The sequence below is a fragment of the Odocoileus virginianus genome, chromosome 13 (genome assembly GCF_023699985.2).
Source record: "Odocoileus virginianus isolate 20LAN1187 ecotype Illinois chromosome 13, Ovbor_1.2, whole genome shotgun sequence".
NCBI classification, from domain to species: Eukaryota; Metazoa; Chordata; class Mammalia; order Artiodactyla; family Cervidae; genus Odocoileus; species Odocoileus virginianus.
The window spans coordinates 66,532,196-66,549,718 of NC_069686.1; the positions used below are offsets into that span (position 1 = coordinate 66,532,196).

At 42.3% G+C, this 17,523-nt stretch overlaps 1 pseudogene; it reads left to right on the forward strand.

Annotated features, from left to right (window-relative positions):
• Nucleotides 1-10,105: 10,105 nt before the first annotated feature.
• Nucleotides 10,106-13,514, forward strand: LOC110130660 (RNA-binding protein 6 pseudogene; annotated as a pseudogene).
• Nucleotides 13,515-17,523: the final 4,009 nt, after the last annotated feature.

Below are 17,523 nucleotides of genomic sequence, written 5' to 3' on the forward strand. Positions count from 1 at the left end.
CATTCATTCAATAATGTATTCAAAAATATGTTTAGTTTCTTCTCTGCTCCAGTTATGAGTCTAGGTTCCAGGCAAAAAGTATTAAACAAAATGCTCCTGTACCTTGCCCTCATTGAGCTTACATTGCATTATAAGAGACAGACAAAATGCCATGAAGAAAAATTTGAAACAATGAAGAAAAAAAGCTCTGATAAGGAAAGGTAGTTATAAAGTCGTAAGAATTATGTGAACAAGTTGAGAAAATGATGTTAAAGGCATAGCTAAGGCATTTTCCTTTTCCTTCCCTGGGATTTGCATTTTGTTCCAATTTCAGATGTATAAACTGGATTTAGAAAAGCAGAGTAACCATAGATCAAATTGCCAACATTCCCTGGATCTTAGAGAAACTAAAAGAATTCCAGAGGAAAAAAACATTTGCTTCATTGACTACACTAAAGCTTTTGACTCTGCGGATCACAACAAACTGTGGAAAATTCTTAAGAGAGATGGGAATACCAGACCACCTTACCTGTATTCTAAGAAACATGTGTGCAGGTCAAGAAGCAACAGAACAGAATATGGAACAACAGACTGGCTCAATATTGGGAAAGGAGTATGCCAAAGCTGTATACTGTCACGCTGCTTATTTGCCATTTATATAGAGCACATCATGCAATATGCTGAGCTGGATGAATCCCAAGCTGGAGCCAAGACTGCTGAGACAAATGTCAACAACCTCAGATATGCAGGTAATATCACCTTAATGGCAGAAAGTGAAGAGGAACTAAAGAGCCTCTTGATAAGGGTGGAAGAGGAGCGTGAAAAAGCTGGCTTAAAACTCAGTCATCAGAAAACTAAGATCATGGCATCCAGTTTCATCAGTTCACTTCAGTCGATTAGTTGTGTCTGACTCTTTGTGACCCCATGGACTGCAGCACGCTAGGCTTCCCTGTCCATCACCAATTCCTGGAGCTTGCTCAAACTCATATCCATTGAGTTGGTGATGGGGAAAAAGTGAAAACAGTGACAGATTTTATTTTCTGGAGCTCCAAAATCCCTACGGATGGTGACTGTAGCCAAAAAATTAAAAGACATTGCTCCTTGGAAGAAAAGCTATAACAAACAGTGTAATAAAAAGCAGAGACATCACTTTCCCAGCAAAGTTCCATAAAAATCAAAGCTATGATTTTCCCAATAGTCATGTACAGATGTGAGAGTTGGATCTTAAAGAAGGCTGAGCCTTGAAGAATTGCTGCTTTTGAATTGTGGTGTTGTAGAAGACTCTTGAGAGCCCTGGAACAGAAAGAAGATCAAACCAGTCAATCCTAGACTGGTCAGCTCTGAATATTCATTGGAAGGACAGATGCTGAAACTGAAGCTCCAACCTTTTGGCCACCTGATGCAAACAGCTGACTCATTGGAAAAGTTTGTGACTTTGGGAAAGATTGAGGGCAGGAGGAGAAGGGGGTATAAAAGGAAGAGATGGTTGGATGGTATCACTGTCTCAATGGACATGAGTCTGAGCAAATTCTGGGAGATAGCGAAGGACAGGGAAGCCTGGTGTGCTGCAATCCACGGGGCTGCAGAGTCAGACATGACTTTGCAACTGAAGAAACACTGTTTTCTGTTGCCAATTAAAGAATGTTTTGGAGAAAAATGATATCCAGTTATACTAGTTAGTTTTCACTCGAGATTTATATCTTCCTTTCTCTACTGGTACTCTAGATTTCTGGAAAATAAGCTAGATGAGTTAAATGGATAGTCACTGAAACTTGTCTGTCTGAATTTCAGTTGCTTCACTCTTGAGGATGTGATCTAGAGGAGTGACTTCTCTTTTTGTCATCTCATTTCTGACATCTGTATAATGATGTCATTAACCTCCACTTTTATGATTGCTGTGGAAATGAAATAAAATATTAAATGCTGTGTGTGTGCTCAGGTGTGTCTGACTCTGTGGCCCCATTGACTGTAGCCTGCCAGGCTCCTCTGTCCACGGGATTATTCAGGCAAGAATACTGAAGTGGGTTACCATTTCCTCCTCCAGGGGATCCTCCTAACCCAGGAATTGAACCAGTATCTCCTGCGTCTCCTGAATTGCCAGCGGTTCTTTACCAGTGAGCCACTGAGGAAGATAAAGGATTGGTAGCTATTGCTATTGTTGCTAGGAATTGACTGACCCAAGCCTTTATCTCTCATTGGAACGCCTCCTGTGTTCCTTTTTAGTCATGTAGAGACTGGGCTTTGAAGCCTGTACACTGTCCCAAGACACCACCTCATTTCACTTTTGAAAAGGCTGGCTCACAGAGATAGCCATGACCAGTGAAGCCCAGATGTCTGCTTCTTGATGCCGCAGCTACCGGAGACCCTCATATTCCTGGAAGCAGCTATCCTTCCTATTTCTATCTTCCCTTGGCATTCCTACCTAACAACTTTCAAACTTTTAAACTTTTAAGTCTAATTTCTAGTTAAAATTCTGGAGTTTGCTCAAGCTGACAGCTTCACCTCTGCATATGCTTCCTGTCAGGATGCTTAAGAGTTTCTTGCTGCCTTTTGATCCTAATTATGGCCAGCTGTAAACTAATTAACCTCTCTAGGTGTCTCCCGGGAGGTTAGAGTTCTTGGCAGCCAGGGCAACAACAGCACCACAGCTGGGAATAAATGATAACAAAGCATATCGATTCCCCAGTCTCTTACCCATGTGGTAATTTCATTGCAGCCTTCTTGTTAGAAGAGATAACAAAAGCAATCAAGAGCAACGCTTTTGTGACTGTGAAGGGCTTAAATGTTCTTATTGTTTTAATTTTGTTCCACAGTTTTATTATCTAACCAGAGTAAACTGCAAATTAATGAAATAATTAATTAAAAGTGAATGAAAGAATGATTACACGTGAATGAATAAAGAATGCAAAGCCATGTTGTGAAATCAATTAATCGACTCGAAGGCACTTGTTTTTGCTGTTATTGTTGCTGTTTACGCTATTGCAAAGGCTTTGTTCATTCCTTGGTGCTGGAAAGTAGGTTTAAAAGTAAAGGATGGAATGCAATCCTTGAGGAATATAAAAACCAATTGATGGGATAAGAGAATCATTCTACTTACAAAGTTCTGCTATAAGACTTTGTGTCTTAAGATTTTTTGCTGTTTTTCAAATTTAATGCCTTTATTTCTCTGTGTACACACACACATACACACACACACACAAATATTATATACTTGTTTTCTTTATAATTTGGATTTCTCCCCTATCAGCTGCTCTGAAGAGTCATGCCTTCTATAAGATTGTATATCTAGTGACTTTTATTAGGACGGTTCCATAATAGGCATATGGATTGCAGGGAGGTTTTTTTTTGTCTGTTTGTTTGTTTTTTGTTTTTGTTAAACTTCCTCTCCATGGAATATAAATATGACCTGGAATTTTAAGGTAGTCTAAGAGAAGAGTGAGTGCATGATTAGTCGCTAAGTCATGTCTGACTCTGCGACCCTATGGACAGGATCCCACTAGGATCCTCTGTCCATGGAATTTTCCGGGCAAGAATACTGGAGTGGGTTGCCACTCTCTTCTCCAGAGGACCTTCCCAACCCAGGGATTGAACTCACATCTCCTGCATCTCTCTCACTGACAGCTGGATTCTTTACCACTGAGCCACCTGGGAAGCACCAATGTCATCTGGCATCCCTGTTGGGGAATTGAATCTGGTCTCCCACGTGACAGGTGGGGATACTAACCAGGAGTGAGTATTCAGGGACAAATGCAAAGGATAACAGACTGCATTTTTTATTTGGAGATATGTGGGGAAAGGAATGATGTTTTTTGCCTTCAGTTTTCATATTTGAAATAAGGGCATGTCCCTTCTTGACTCTTCTCCCTTTGGGAAAAATGTGGGAACTAAAGGGATAACTTGAGGTCTTGATTTCCTGGAGGAGGACTGGCTACCCACTCCAGTACTCTTGCCGGGAGGACCCTACGGACAGAGGAGCCCAGTGGGACACAGGCCATGGAGCCACATGGATTCAGACCCGGCTGGGCACCTAAGCTCCCACGCCTCAGATGCTCCAGTTCCCCCAGGGGCCACTGAGTCCTCTGGCCTGCATGTGAGGCAAGGCGGGCTGATTGCAGTGAGTGGTCCAAAGGCACTAGGCTGTGTGGAAGATGGATTGTCTAAAATCCAATCTTTGTAATATTCAGAAACTAGAGCCTCCTGCATTATAACATTCTAACAAATAGTGAAATTTTATTTTCTTGCGTTGTTTGGGCATACTGGTTCAATATAATTTGCCCGGTGTATTTTTTCAGAAAAGTTTCACAGCTATAAGGTCACAGTACTTTGTAAGGATTTTAATCATTTGAACTCTTTTTATAAGTCTAGTGTTTCAGAGTTTATTAATATTTCCTGGATGTGCTCTTCTACAAAATTGATGCTACCCAATGACTTAACTTGATGCTTTTGAACTGTGGTGTTGGAGAAGGCTCTTGAGAGTCCCTTGGACTACAAGGAGATCCAACCAGTCCTTCTTAAAGGAAATCAGTCCTGAATATTCATTGGAAGGATTGATGCTGAAGCTGAAGTGCCAACACTTTGACCACCTGATGTGAAGAACTGGCTCATTGAAAAAGACCCTGATCCTGGGAAAGACTGAAGGCATGAAGAGATGGGGACTACAGAGGATAAGATTGTTGGTTGGCATCACCAACTCAATGAATATGAGTTTGAGCAATGTCCAGGAGTTGGTGATAGACAGGGAAGCCTGGCGTGCCGCAGTCCATGATGTCACAAAGAGTTGGACACGACTGAGCGACTGAACTGAACTGAACTAAATGACTTAACTATGGTTTGTCCATCACTATTTGTCTTAAGTGATGATTTTATTCTATTTTTTAAAATATAGAAATAAGACTATAAATATGTAGATATTAAAGTATAGAATGATTTATCATATATCTTTTAATATAAGGCAAATTAGCAGTTAACAATTTATTGTTACTCTTCAATGTTCATCCATCGCTATTTAATAAGCTTCCAAACTTATTTGACAGTATTCTATTTTGTATTGGCATACTTAATAGCATTTATAGTTTTACCCCCCCAACCCCCAAAATGCTGTAAACTGTTATTTTGTTTCTTAAGTAGGTCCAAAATGGAGTTTGTTTGTGCTAAACTATGTCACCAAACCAAGTATATGTGTAATCACTGAGTTCTGTCTGACTCTTTGTGACCCTACTTGTGATCATAGCCTGCCAGCCTCCTTTGTCCATGGGATTCTCCAGGCGAGGGTACTGGACGGGGTTGCCATTTCCTTCACACCAAACCAAGACTTGATGCCTAATCTAATTGTAGTTTCAGCCTCTCTTAAGAAAGTCATCTTCACAGTCAGTCTGGAATTTCCTGGCCAGCACTAGTGAGGTGATCCATCTTGTAGACCCGTGCCATCACCTATAGGAAGGTGGCCTTGTCTAAAATAACCCTTTCTTTTATTTGTGACTTCCTTGTCCCTCCCACATCCTGCCTTTAAAAGCCTTACTTTTCCTGTAATTATTAGTATCTCCTTCCTTCCTAGGCGCTGGATTGTATTCTACCTGGTTCATGAATTGCTTGGCAAAACCAATTTGATCTTCAAATTTACTAAGTTGATTTTTTTTTTTAACACCAAGAGAGACTATCTCAACTAATCAGGTAGCCAAAATATTGGAATTTCAGCTTCAGCATCGGTCCTTCCAGTGAATATTCAGGACTGATTTCCTTTAGGATTAGCTGGTTGGATCTCCTTGCAGTCCAAGGGACTCTCATCTCCAACAACACAGTTGAAAATCATCAATTCTTGGTGATCAGCTTTCTTTATAGTCCAACTCTCACATCCATACATGACTACTGGAAAACAACATAGCTTTGACTAGACAGACCTTTGTTGGCAAAGTAATGTCTCTGCTTTTTAATATGCTGTCTAGGTTGGTCATAGATTTTCTTCCAAGGAGGAAGTGTCTTCTAATTTCATGGCTGCAGTCACTATCTGCATTGATTTTGGAGCCTCCCAAAATAAAGTGTCTCACTGTTTCCATTGTTTCCCCCATCTATTTGCCACGGACTGATGGGATCAGACCCTGCTTATTTAACTTATATGCAGATTACATCATGAGAAATGCTGGGCTGGAAGAAACACAAGCTGGAATCAAGATTGCCAGGAGAAATATCAATAACCTCAGATTTGCAGATGCCACCACCCTTATGGCAGAGAGTGAAGAGGACCTAAAAAGTCTCTTGATGAAAGTGAAAGAGGAGTGAAAAAGTTGGCTTAAAGCTTAACATTCAGAAAACTAAGATCATGGCATCTGGTCCCATCACCTCATGGGAAATAGATGGGGAGACAGTGAAAACAGTGTCAGACTTTATTTTTTTGGGCTCCAAAATCACTGCAGATGGTGATTGCAGCCATGAAATTAAAAGACACTTACTCCTTGGAAGGAAAGTTATGACCAACCTAGATAGCATATTTAAAAGCAGAGACATGACTTTGCCAACAAAGATCCGTCTGGTCAAGGATATGGTTTTTCCAGTGGTCATGTGTGGATATGAGAGTTGGACTGTGAAGAAAGCTGAGCACCAAAAAATTGATGCTTTTGAACTGTAGTGTTGGAGAAGACTCTTGAGAGTGCCTTGGACTGCAAGGAGATTCAACCAGTTCATCCTAAAGGAGATCAGTCCTGGGTGTTCATTGGAAGGACTAATGTTGAAGCTGAAACTCTAATATTTTGTTCACCTCATGCAGAGAGTTGACTCACTGGAAAAGTCCCTGATGCTGGGAGGGATTGGGGGCAGGAGGAGAAGGGGACGACAGAGAATGAGATGGCTGGATGGCATCAATGACTCGATGGACATGAGTTTGGGTAAACTCCGGGAGTTGGTGCCGGACAGAGAGGCCTGGCGTGCTGCAATTCATGGGGTCACAAAGAGTAGGACACGACTGAGAAACTGAACTGAACTGAACTGAACTCATAGGTCCAAATGCTATGATCTTAGTTTTCTGAATGTTGAGTTTTAAGCTAACTTTTTCACTCTCTTCTTTCAGTCCATCAAGAGGCTCTTTGGTTCATCTTCGATTTCTGTCATACAGGTGGTGTCATTTGCATATTTGAGGTTATTGATATTTCTCCTGGCAATCTTGATTCATCCAGCCCTGCATTTCACATGATGTACTCCACCTAGAAGTTAAACAAGCAAGGTGTCAATATACAATCTTGACATATTCCTTCCCTGATTTAGAATCAGTCTCTTGTCCCATGTCCAGTTCTAACTGGTGCTTCTTGACCTGTATATAGAGTTCTCAGGAGGCAGTTAAGGTTGTCTGGTATTCCCATCTCTTGAAGAATTTTCCACAGTTTTTTTTTGATCCACACAGTCAAAGGCTTTGGTGTAGTTAATACAGCAGAAGTAGATTTTTTTTTTCTGGAACGCTCTTGCTTTTTCGATGATCCAACAGATGTTGGAAATTTGATCTCTGCTTCCTTTGCTTTTTCTAAACCCAGCTTGAACATCTGGACGTTCACACTTTATGTACTGTTAAGCCTATCTTGGAGAATTTTGAGCATTACTTTGCTAACATTTGAGTGCAATTGTGCAGTAGTCTGAACATTCTTTGGCATTGCCTTTCTTTGGGACTCTGGTAGAGGCTACTGTTTACGTAAGTAGGCTTGAAGTGAAAGTGAAAGTTGCTCAGTCCTGTCCAACTCTTTGTGACCCCATGGATACAGTCCATGGAATTCTCCAGGCCAGAATACTGGAGTGAGTAGCCTTTCTCTTCCCCAGAGAATCTTCCAAACCCAGGAATCCAACTGAGGCCTCCTCCATTGCAGGCGGGTTCTTCACCAACTGAGCTATCAAGGAGGCTTGATATTAGTAAAAATCCAGGCTATGCTAGAAATGTTCATGATAGCAACACGAAAACAAGAGTCCATAACTTAGATAAGTCATGGGCTTTCTTCTGCTCTATGAAATACATTTTGAGTATTCTTTTCTTATTAAAAACATGTGCATTGTTCTATTTATTTGTTTTTAACATATCTTATGACTACAGCCATGAAATTAAAAGACACTTACTCCTTGGAAGGAAAGTTGTGACCAACCTAGACAGTGTATTAAAAAGTAGAGACATTACTTTGCCAACAAAGGTCTGTCTAGTCAAGGCTATCGTTTTCCCAGTAGTCATGTATGGATGTGAGAGTTGGACTGTAAATAAAGCTGAGCACTGAAGAATTGATGCTTTTGAACTGTGGTAGTTTGGAGAAGACCCTTGAGAGTCCCTTGGACTGCTAGGAGGTAAAACCAGTGAATCCTAAAGGAAATAAGTCCTGAATATTCATTGGAAGGACTGATGCTGAAGCTGAAACTCCAATACTTTGGCCACCTGATGTGAAGAGCTAACTCATTTGAAAAGACCCTGATGCTAGGAAAGATTGAAGGCAGGAGGAGAACGGGGTGATAGAGGATGAGATGGCTGGATGGCATGACCAACTCAATGGACATGAGTTTGGGTAAACTCTGGGACCTGGTTTTGGACAAGGAAGCCTGGCATGGTGCAGCCCATGGGGTTGCAAAAACTCGGACATGACTGAGAGACTGAACTGAACTGAACTGATGACACTGACAAAAATGTATTTTGTGGGGAATATATTAATATAAATAAAATTTTAGCTATTTAAGAATAAGTATGGAAAAATAACCTTAACTTCAGTCACTAAATATTGTCAAAAATATAACTTTATTATTGCTAAGCACATTACTAAAGTCAAGTGTTTAAGGCAATTCAGTAAGTCAAAGCCTCACAAGTATTGATTCAATATATGATGCCTTTAATTAGCATGTATTTGAGAGTAAATTATTTTTTATATTTATTGCTGCTTTCCTACCTTGAACAAATAGCCACTCTCTTTCTTTCTTACCTTGAAAGGAAGTTACAATAGTAATAGAGAAGGAAAGAAATTATAAAACCAAAAACTTAAAAACTATGCAAAATTACTGAATTTCCATTTTCAAAAGGATTTACTGATAGCAATCTTTCTACATTAAATTTCTAAGGATAGTTAGTATTTCAAATATAAGACTCATTTGGGTCTCAATATGAACATAAAATCAGACTTCAATTTATTGTGCCAGCTAAATCAAAAGAATCTAAAACGGAATGAGTAACATTTTTCAGTGACCCACACACCAAAGCCCAAACCAAAGTCACATCTCTGTTAAGAGAGACATGCTAGCTGGTTTTACCATGCTTCTCATATAGGCAGAAGTCAATAACCCCCTGACCTGGTTCAGTTGACGTGATGCTATAATACTGTCCCCTCAGCCTACATTAAGTCGTTTACTTTCACACTTACTGTGTGTAGTAAAACTGTGTGTAGTTTTCTACAAGGCCCAGTGGATGATGCAAAGAGAATAAGGTCGAGACCTTGAACTTCTGGAAAGTGCAGAGATAATATAATATGATGCAGTATCAGGGAGAACATGCAAACTGTACACCTAACAAGAGGTTAACATCCGCAGTGTATATGGAGCTCCTGCAACTGCTCCTTTGTCCATGGAATTCTCCAGGCAAGAATACTAGACCGCCCCATGTCCCGGCGGGCCGAGCACTAAAGGCGGCGGCGCCTTTGTGGAGCCCGCGGCCCGGCGCGGAGGAAGTTCCGGTCTCCGCGACGCCGGGCCTGTGGCGGCGGCCGAGGATGAGGACGAGCGGGCCGTGGAGGCCGCGCTGCCTCGGTACTGCTGTAACCAGAGTTTGGTAGCTAAAAGATCTACTTTTTGGGCCCTCTTGACATAGAAAGAGATGTGGGGGGATTCTCGATCTGCTAACAGAACAGGACCGTTTCGGACTGGGTGAAAGCTTTTTCTGCAGCAGTCATGTTGAAAACCTTGTGTTGACTTTCCTCGTGTTCTGAAATGGGAACTTAAAAGTTTACTCCGCCACTTCGTCTTAAAATAGCAAAACATTGCTCTTTTCTGCAGATCTAGGACCTTGTTACAGAACTCTGCCAAAAAAAAAAAAATTGTTTACAGAAGAATGTGCTGTGATTAGAGAAGAATATGCTGGTGTGTCGATTTCGAACTCTCTGGACAATATGAATAACACTGTCTTTGCTTCTACAGTGGGAGCCAAGAAGAAAGGTTTGCTCCCGGGTGGAACAGGGATTATCCTCCTCCTCCCCTTAAGAGTCATCCTCAAGAGAGACACTCTGGCAACTTTCCTGGCAGAGATTCACTTCCCTTTGATTTCCAGGGGCATTCGGGGCCTCCCTTTGCAAATGTAGACGAGCATTCTTTCAGCTATGGAGCTAGAGACGGACAGCATGGTGACTATCGAGGAGGGGAGGGCCATGGACATGATTTCAGGGGGGGGAGATTTTTCATCTTCTGATTTCCAGAGCAGAGATTCATCGCAGTTGGACTTCAGAGGTAGGGACATCCATTCTGGGGACCTTCGGGATAGAGAAGGGCCACCTATGGACTATCGGGGTGGAGACAGTACTTCTCTGGACTACAGAGGCAGGGAGACATCTCACATGAACTACAGAGACAGGGAGGCTCATACTGGTGACTTTAGAGGTAGGGATGCTCCTCCTCCTGACTTCAGGGGCCGGGGCACTTACGACTTAGATTTTAGAGGGCGGGATGGAGCCCATGCAGATTTTAGGGGAAGGGATTTATCAGATTTGGATTTCAGGGCCAGAGATCAGTCCGTTCTGATTTTGGGAATAGAGATGTATCTGATTTGGACTTCAGGGACAAAGACGGAACCCAGGTGGACTTTAGAGGCTGAGGTTCAGGTACTAGTGATCTAGACTTTAGGGACAGGAATACACCACATGCAGATTTCAGAGGTAGACACTGATCCAGGACTGATCAGGATTTTAGGAGCAGAGAGGGGGGAACTTGTATGGAATTTAAAGATAGGGAGATGCCCTCTGCAGATCCAGATATTTTGGATTACGTTCAGCCCTCCACACAAAACAGAGAACATTCTGGTATGAATGTGAACAAGAGAGAAGAATCTGCACATGACCATACAACGGAAAGACCTGCTTTTGGCCTTCAGAAGGGAGAATTTGAGCATTCAGAAACAGGAGAAGGAGAAAAACAAGGTGTAGCCTTTGACCATGCATCTCCACCAGACTTTCAGAACAGCCAAAGTCCTCTTCAAGACCAGGACAAGTCACAGCATTCTGGAGGTGAACAACAGAGCTCGGATGCTGGTATGTTTAAAGAAGAAGGTGGTCTGGACTTCCTTGGCCGTCAGGACACTGATTACAGAAGCATGGAGTACTGTGATGTGGATCACAGACTGCCCGGAAGCCAGATATTTGGCTATGGCCAGAGCAAGTCTTTTCCCGAGGGCAAAACTTCCCAAGATGCCCAACGGGACCTTCAGGATCAAGATTATAGGACTGGCCCAAGTGAGGAGAAACCAAGCAAGCTTGTTCGATTAAATGGGGTGCCTGAAAATGCCACAAAGGAAGAGATTCTTAACGCCTTTTGGACTCCTGATGGCATGCCTGTGAAGGACTTGCAGTTAAAAGAATATAACACAGGTTTCGACTATGGCTATGTCTGCGTGGAGTTTTCACTCTTGGAAGATGCCATCGGATGCATGGAGGCCAACCAGGGAACTCTAATGATCCATGACAAAGAGGTCACGCTGGTGTATGTACCAAGCCTGGACTTTTGGTTCTGCAAATGGTGTAAGGCCAGCACTGGCGGACACCGATCTTCATGTTCATTCTGCAAGTGCCTGAGGGAAGAAGCCAAGCAAGAATCAGTAACCTACCCTCAGCCTCAGAAAACATCCATACCAGCACTATCAGAAAAACAAACCAGCCAACCCTGAAGGTCAGCTGATAAGGAATCTGAACCCAAGAAGAGGGAAGAAGGACAAGCACCACGCTTGGGACATCAAAAGAGAGAATCAGAAAGGTATCTGCCTCCTCGACGGGAAGGACTCACCTTCCGAAAAGACCGAGAGAAGGAGCCATGGTCTGGGGACACACGCCAGGATGGGGAAAGCAAAACAATCATGCTAAAACGCATCTATCATTCCACTCCACCTGAGGTGATAGTGGAAGTGCTGGAGCCGTATGTCCGCCTCACTACTGCCAACATCCGTATCATCAAGAACAGAACGGGCCACATGGGCCACCTATGGCTTTATTGACCTGGACTCCCATGCAGAAGCTCTTCGAGTAGTGAAGATCTTCCAGAACCTTGATCCACCATTTAGCATTGCTGGGAAAATGGTAGCTGTAAACCTGGCCACTGGAAAAGGAAGAAATGATTCTGGGGACCATTCTGACCATATGCACTACTATCAGGGTAAAAAATATTTCCGAGATAGGCGGGGAGGTGGCAGAAATTCAGACTGGTCTTCCGATGTAAATCGACAAGGACAACAGTCTTCATCTGACTGCTATATATATGATTCTGCTACTGCTACTCTTATGACCCCTTGGCAGGAACTTATTATGACCCCAATACACAGCAAGAAGTCTATGTACCCCAGGATCCTGGGTCCCCTGAGGAAGAAGATATCAAAGAGAAGAAACCCAGTAGTCAAGGAAAGTCAAGTAGCAAGAAGGAAACGTCTAAAAGAGATAGCAAGGATAAAAAAGACCGAGGAGTCACGAGGTTTCAGGAAAATGCCAGCGAGGGGACAGCTCCCCCAGAAGATGTATCTGCCTCCCACTGTAAAGAAGGAAGAGTCCTCCACCACCTAAGGTAGTAAACCCTCTGATCGGCCTCCTGGGTGAACATGGAGGAGACAGTGACTATGAGGACGAAGAGGGGGAGGAGCAGACCCCTCCTCCACAGCCCCGCACAGCACAGCCCCCACAGCGGGAGGAGCTAACCAAGAAGGAGAATGGAGAAGACAAACTCACTGACTGGAATAAACTGGCTTGCCTGCTCTGCAGAAGGCACTTCCCCAACAAAGAAGTTTTAATCAAACACCAGCAGCTTTCAGATCTGCACAAGCAAAACCTGGAAATCCACCAGAAGATAAAACAGTCTGAGCAGGAGTTAGCCTATCTGGAGAGGAGAGAACGGGAGGGAAGGTTTAAAGAAAGAGGAAATGATCGCAGGGAAAGGCTCCAGTCTTTGGATTCTCCAGAAAGGAAACGCATTAAGTACTCCAGGGAAACTGACAGCAATCGTAAGCCTGTTGGTAAAGAAGGCGTCGACAGTAGCAGCAAAGCAGGCTATGTCCAACAGGCCACTGGCTGGAGGAAGGGGGCAGGCCTCGGATATGGCCATCCGGGATCGGGTTCGGCGGAGGAGGTGAAAGTCGGACGAGGGGTCCCAATGTGGGAGCTCCAGGAAGAACCAGCAAGAGACAGTCCAATGAGACTTACCGAGATGCTGTGCGAAGCGTCATGTTTGCTCGCTATAAAGAACTCGATTCAAGAGTGGAGACAAGTCCCATGGGACACAACCTCCTTTTGTTTTGTTTGTCTGTCTCTCTTTTCGTTTTGTTACTGTTCTTGCTGCTAGAACTTTTTTAAATACACTTTTTTTTTAATGTGAAATTAAAAAAAAAAAAAAATACTAGACTGGGTAGCTATCCTAAGGGGATTTTCCTGATCCAGGGATCAAACTCAGGTCTCTTGCATTACACACAGTTTCTTTATATTCTGAGTCACCAGAAAAAGCCTTACATTTTTCCCCCATAGGTAGTGAATGAAAAGAACATGTCAGACATATAAATAATTTCAAAGACTTTGGAATTTATTGAAAGGATTTAAGTAGAATAGTTAACAGTTCTGCTTTCTGAACTTCAGAACCTAATCTGGTAAAATTGCATTGCCTTGAATTAAGAGAAGGGAATAGAGGGGCTGGCTTTAGAGATGTTGGTGAGGAATGGTTATATTCTGTATAAATTTGGGGGATAGAATCAAGAGGATTAGATACCAGATTGGATGTGGAAAGCAGAACACATAGAAAAAAAAAGTAGCAGAGCTATAGCTTAGTTAACTAACAGTGTAACGATACTATTTACAGGTTAACGAGATGGTGAATGACGAAAAAGGGCTCAGTGTGTTACACAATAAATTGTGAATCCAATTAAATAAACTGTGACCCAGCTGAATTCACCAGTACTGAACTACGGCCCCCAAGGGAAACACAAGGTTAGGTTCTTGCTAGCCGTCAGGTACGATTTCATCAACGAATCAATATGTAACCTTTAAAAAAAAGTGTTCCTGCTTGACAGCACACCATAGCCTTTTTGTTCTTCAGTTCAGTTCAGTCACTCAGTCTTGTCTGAACCTTTGCAACTCCATGAACCGCAGCACGCTAGGCCTCCCAGTCCATTACCAACTCCTGGAGTTTACTCAAATTCACATCCATTGAGTCGGTGATGCCATCGACATCCAACCATCCCATCCAACCATCCAACCATCTCATCCTCTGTCATCCCCTTCTCCACCTGCCCCCAATCCCTCCCAGCATCAGGGTCTTTTCAAATGAGTCAGCTCTTTGCATCAGGTGGCCAAAGTATTGGAGTTTCAGCTTCAGCATCAGTCCCTCCAATGAACACCCAGGACTGATCTCCTTTAAGACGGACTGGCTGGATCTCCTTGCAGTCTAAGGGACTCTCGAGTCTTCTCCAAAACCACAGTTCAAAAGCATCAATTCTTCAGTGTTCATCTTTCTTTATAGTCCAACTCTCACATCCATACATGACCACTGGAAAAACCATAGCATTGACCAGATGGAACTTTGTTGACAAAGTAATGTCTCTGCTTTTTAATATGCTGTCTATGTTAGTCATAACTTTCTTTCCAAAGAGTAAGCGTCTTTTAATTTCATGGCTGCAGTCACCATCTTCAGTGATTTTGGAGACCCCAAAAATAATGTCAGCCACTGTTTCTACTCTTTCCCCATTTTACTTGCCATGAAGTCCTGGGACCAGATGCCATGATCTTAATTTTCTGAATGTTGAGCTTTAAGCCAGCTTTCTCACTTTCCTCTTTCACTTTCATCAAGAGGCTCTTTAGTTCTTCTTCACTTTCTGCCAAAAGGGTGGTGTCATCTACATATCTGAGGTTATTGATATTTCTCCCAGCAATCTTGATTCCAACTTGTGCTTCTTCCAGGCCAGAGTTTCTCATGATGTACTCTGCATATAAGTTAAATAAGCAGGGTGACAATATACAACCTTGACGTACTCCTTTTCCTATTTGGAGTCAGTCTGTTGCCCCATGTCCAGTTCTAACTTTTTCTTCTTGACCTGCATACAGGTTTCTCAAGTGGCAGGTCAGGTGGTCTGGTATTCCTATATCTTTCAGAATTTTCCAAAGTTTACTGTGATCCACCCAGTTAAAGGCTTCGGCATAGTCAATAAGGCAGAAGTAGATTTTTTTTTTTTTTTGGAACTCTTTCTTTTTCAATGATCCAATGGATGTTGGCACTTTGATCTCTGGTCCCTCTGCCTTTTCTAAAACCAGCTTGAACATCTGGAAGTTCACAGCTCACATATTGCTGAAGCCTTGCTTGGAGAATTTTGAGCATTACTTTACCAGTGTGTGAGATAAGTGCAATTGTGTGGTAGTCTGAATGTTATTTGGCATTGCCTTTCTTAGGGATTGGAATGAAAACTGACCTTTTCCAGTCCTGTAGCCACTGCTGAGATTTCCAAATTTGCTGGCATATTGAGTGCAGCACTTTCATCTGCTTCTCTTAGGTCCATGCCATTTATGTTCTTTATGGAGCCCATCTTTTCCTGAAATGTTCCCTTGGTATCTAATTTTCTTGAAGAGATGTCTAGTCTTTCCCACTCTATTGTTTTCCTCTGTTTCTTTGCATTGATCACTGAGAAGGCTTTCTTGTCTCTCCTTGCTATTCTTTGGAAATCTGCATTCAAATGGTTATATTTTCCCTTTTCTCCTTTGCTTTTTGATTCTCTTCTTAGGATAACTAGAAAACGCTTCAACACTGTAACTTGGAAGTCATTTTAAACAGATAGGTCATAAACAAAAACCATAAAGAGTGGGGAAAAAATGACACTAAATAGATTTAAAAGAGGACACTTCTTTACAGTAGGAGCTGAAACAAGAAGACAAAGGATTGCCTTTCTGACCTCAACTGGGAAGGTGTGAAATGGTAAACATCAAAATTTTTGTAGCTCTGTTCATGTCCACAAATGACCACAAAAGTATTGAAAGTATTAATTTGATGGTTAAACAAAATCTGTCAAGTAGATGGATTTGTAAATATAGAATCCACAAAAGATAAGGAATTAACTCTATTCATGTCTAGAACTCAAAAAACTCTTGGGAAGAAGATATGTCTTTAAGAGTCATCAAATATGGCATTTCTAATGATGGTGTTTCTATTCTGGAAAGAGAAAATCACATGGGTAAGCTATATGAAATAAGGCCCAATTCAAAAATGTAAGGGACTCTAATATTTAGTTTGAGGAAAACCAATGTTTGAAGAGACTGTGGCACCACAGCAGCTTAGACAAGAAAAAGAAAATGAGATTTCAGGATCTGTGTTCAAAATCGGAACTGAAGTGGTGATGTGGGAAAGGGAAGAGTTCCTTCATTGTAGGCAGAAACTAAAGCAAAGGGAAGGCTGCTTATTCATGAGGATGGTCTCTTCTTGGCTCCTGTGTTTTTCCTGAAGTCTCACAGAATGAGGAACACAGACAATTCAGAAAATAAGTTAGCAAATCCGGTCCTTAAGAAAAATATTTTAAAATGGAATAACTCTGAACTCCAAAGCCAATTCCTTCCACTACTATTTGGTTGTTTTCTAGGCGTCCCTTGTGGCTAAGTGGTGAAGACTCCATCTGCATTGCAAGAGACACAGGTTTGATTCCTGGGTTTGGAATATCTCTTGGAGAAAGAAATGGCAATGAACTTCAGTATCCTTGCCTGGGAAATCACATGGAGAGAGGAGCCTGGTGAGCTATAATTCATGGCCTCAGAAAGAATCAGACATGATTTAGCAACTAAACAACAGCAACAATTTCCTATCAACACATTCTGTTTACTCCATGGAGCATTAAAGTCGCTTAAGTCCTGTCAGACTATGTGACCCTATGGAGGACTTATATGAAAATATTAAAAGAAATAATACACAAAGTGAAAGTGAAGTCGCTAGCCATGTCCAAATCTTTGTGACCCCATGGACTAGCCCGCCAGGCTCCTCCATCCATGGGATTCTCCAGGCAAGAATACTGGAGTGAGTTGCCATTTCCTTCTCCAGGGAATCTTCCCAACCCAGGGATCGAACTCAGGTCTCCCGTATTACAGGCAGTCGGTTTAACCTCTGTGCTACCAGAGAAGCCCAATGATACACAGTTCAGTTTAGTTCAGTCGCTCAATCGAGTCTGACTCTTTGCAACCCCATAAACCGCAGCATGCCAGGCCTCCCTGTCCATCATCAACTCCCTGAGTTTACTCAAACTCATGTCCATCGTGTCAGTGATGCCATCCAACCATCTCAACATCTGTAGTCCCCTTCTCCTCCTGCCCCCAATAATTCCCAGCATCAGGGTCTTTTCCA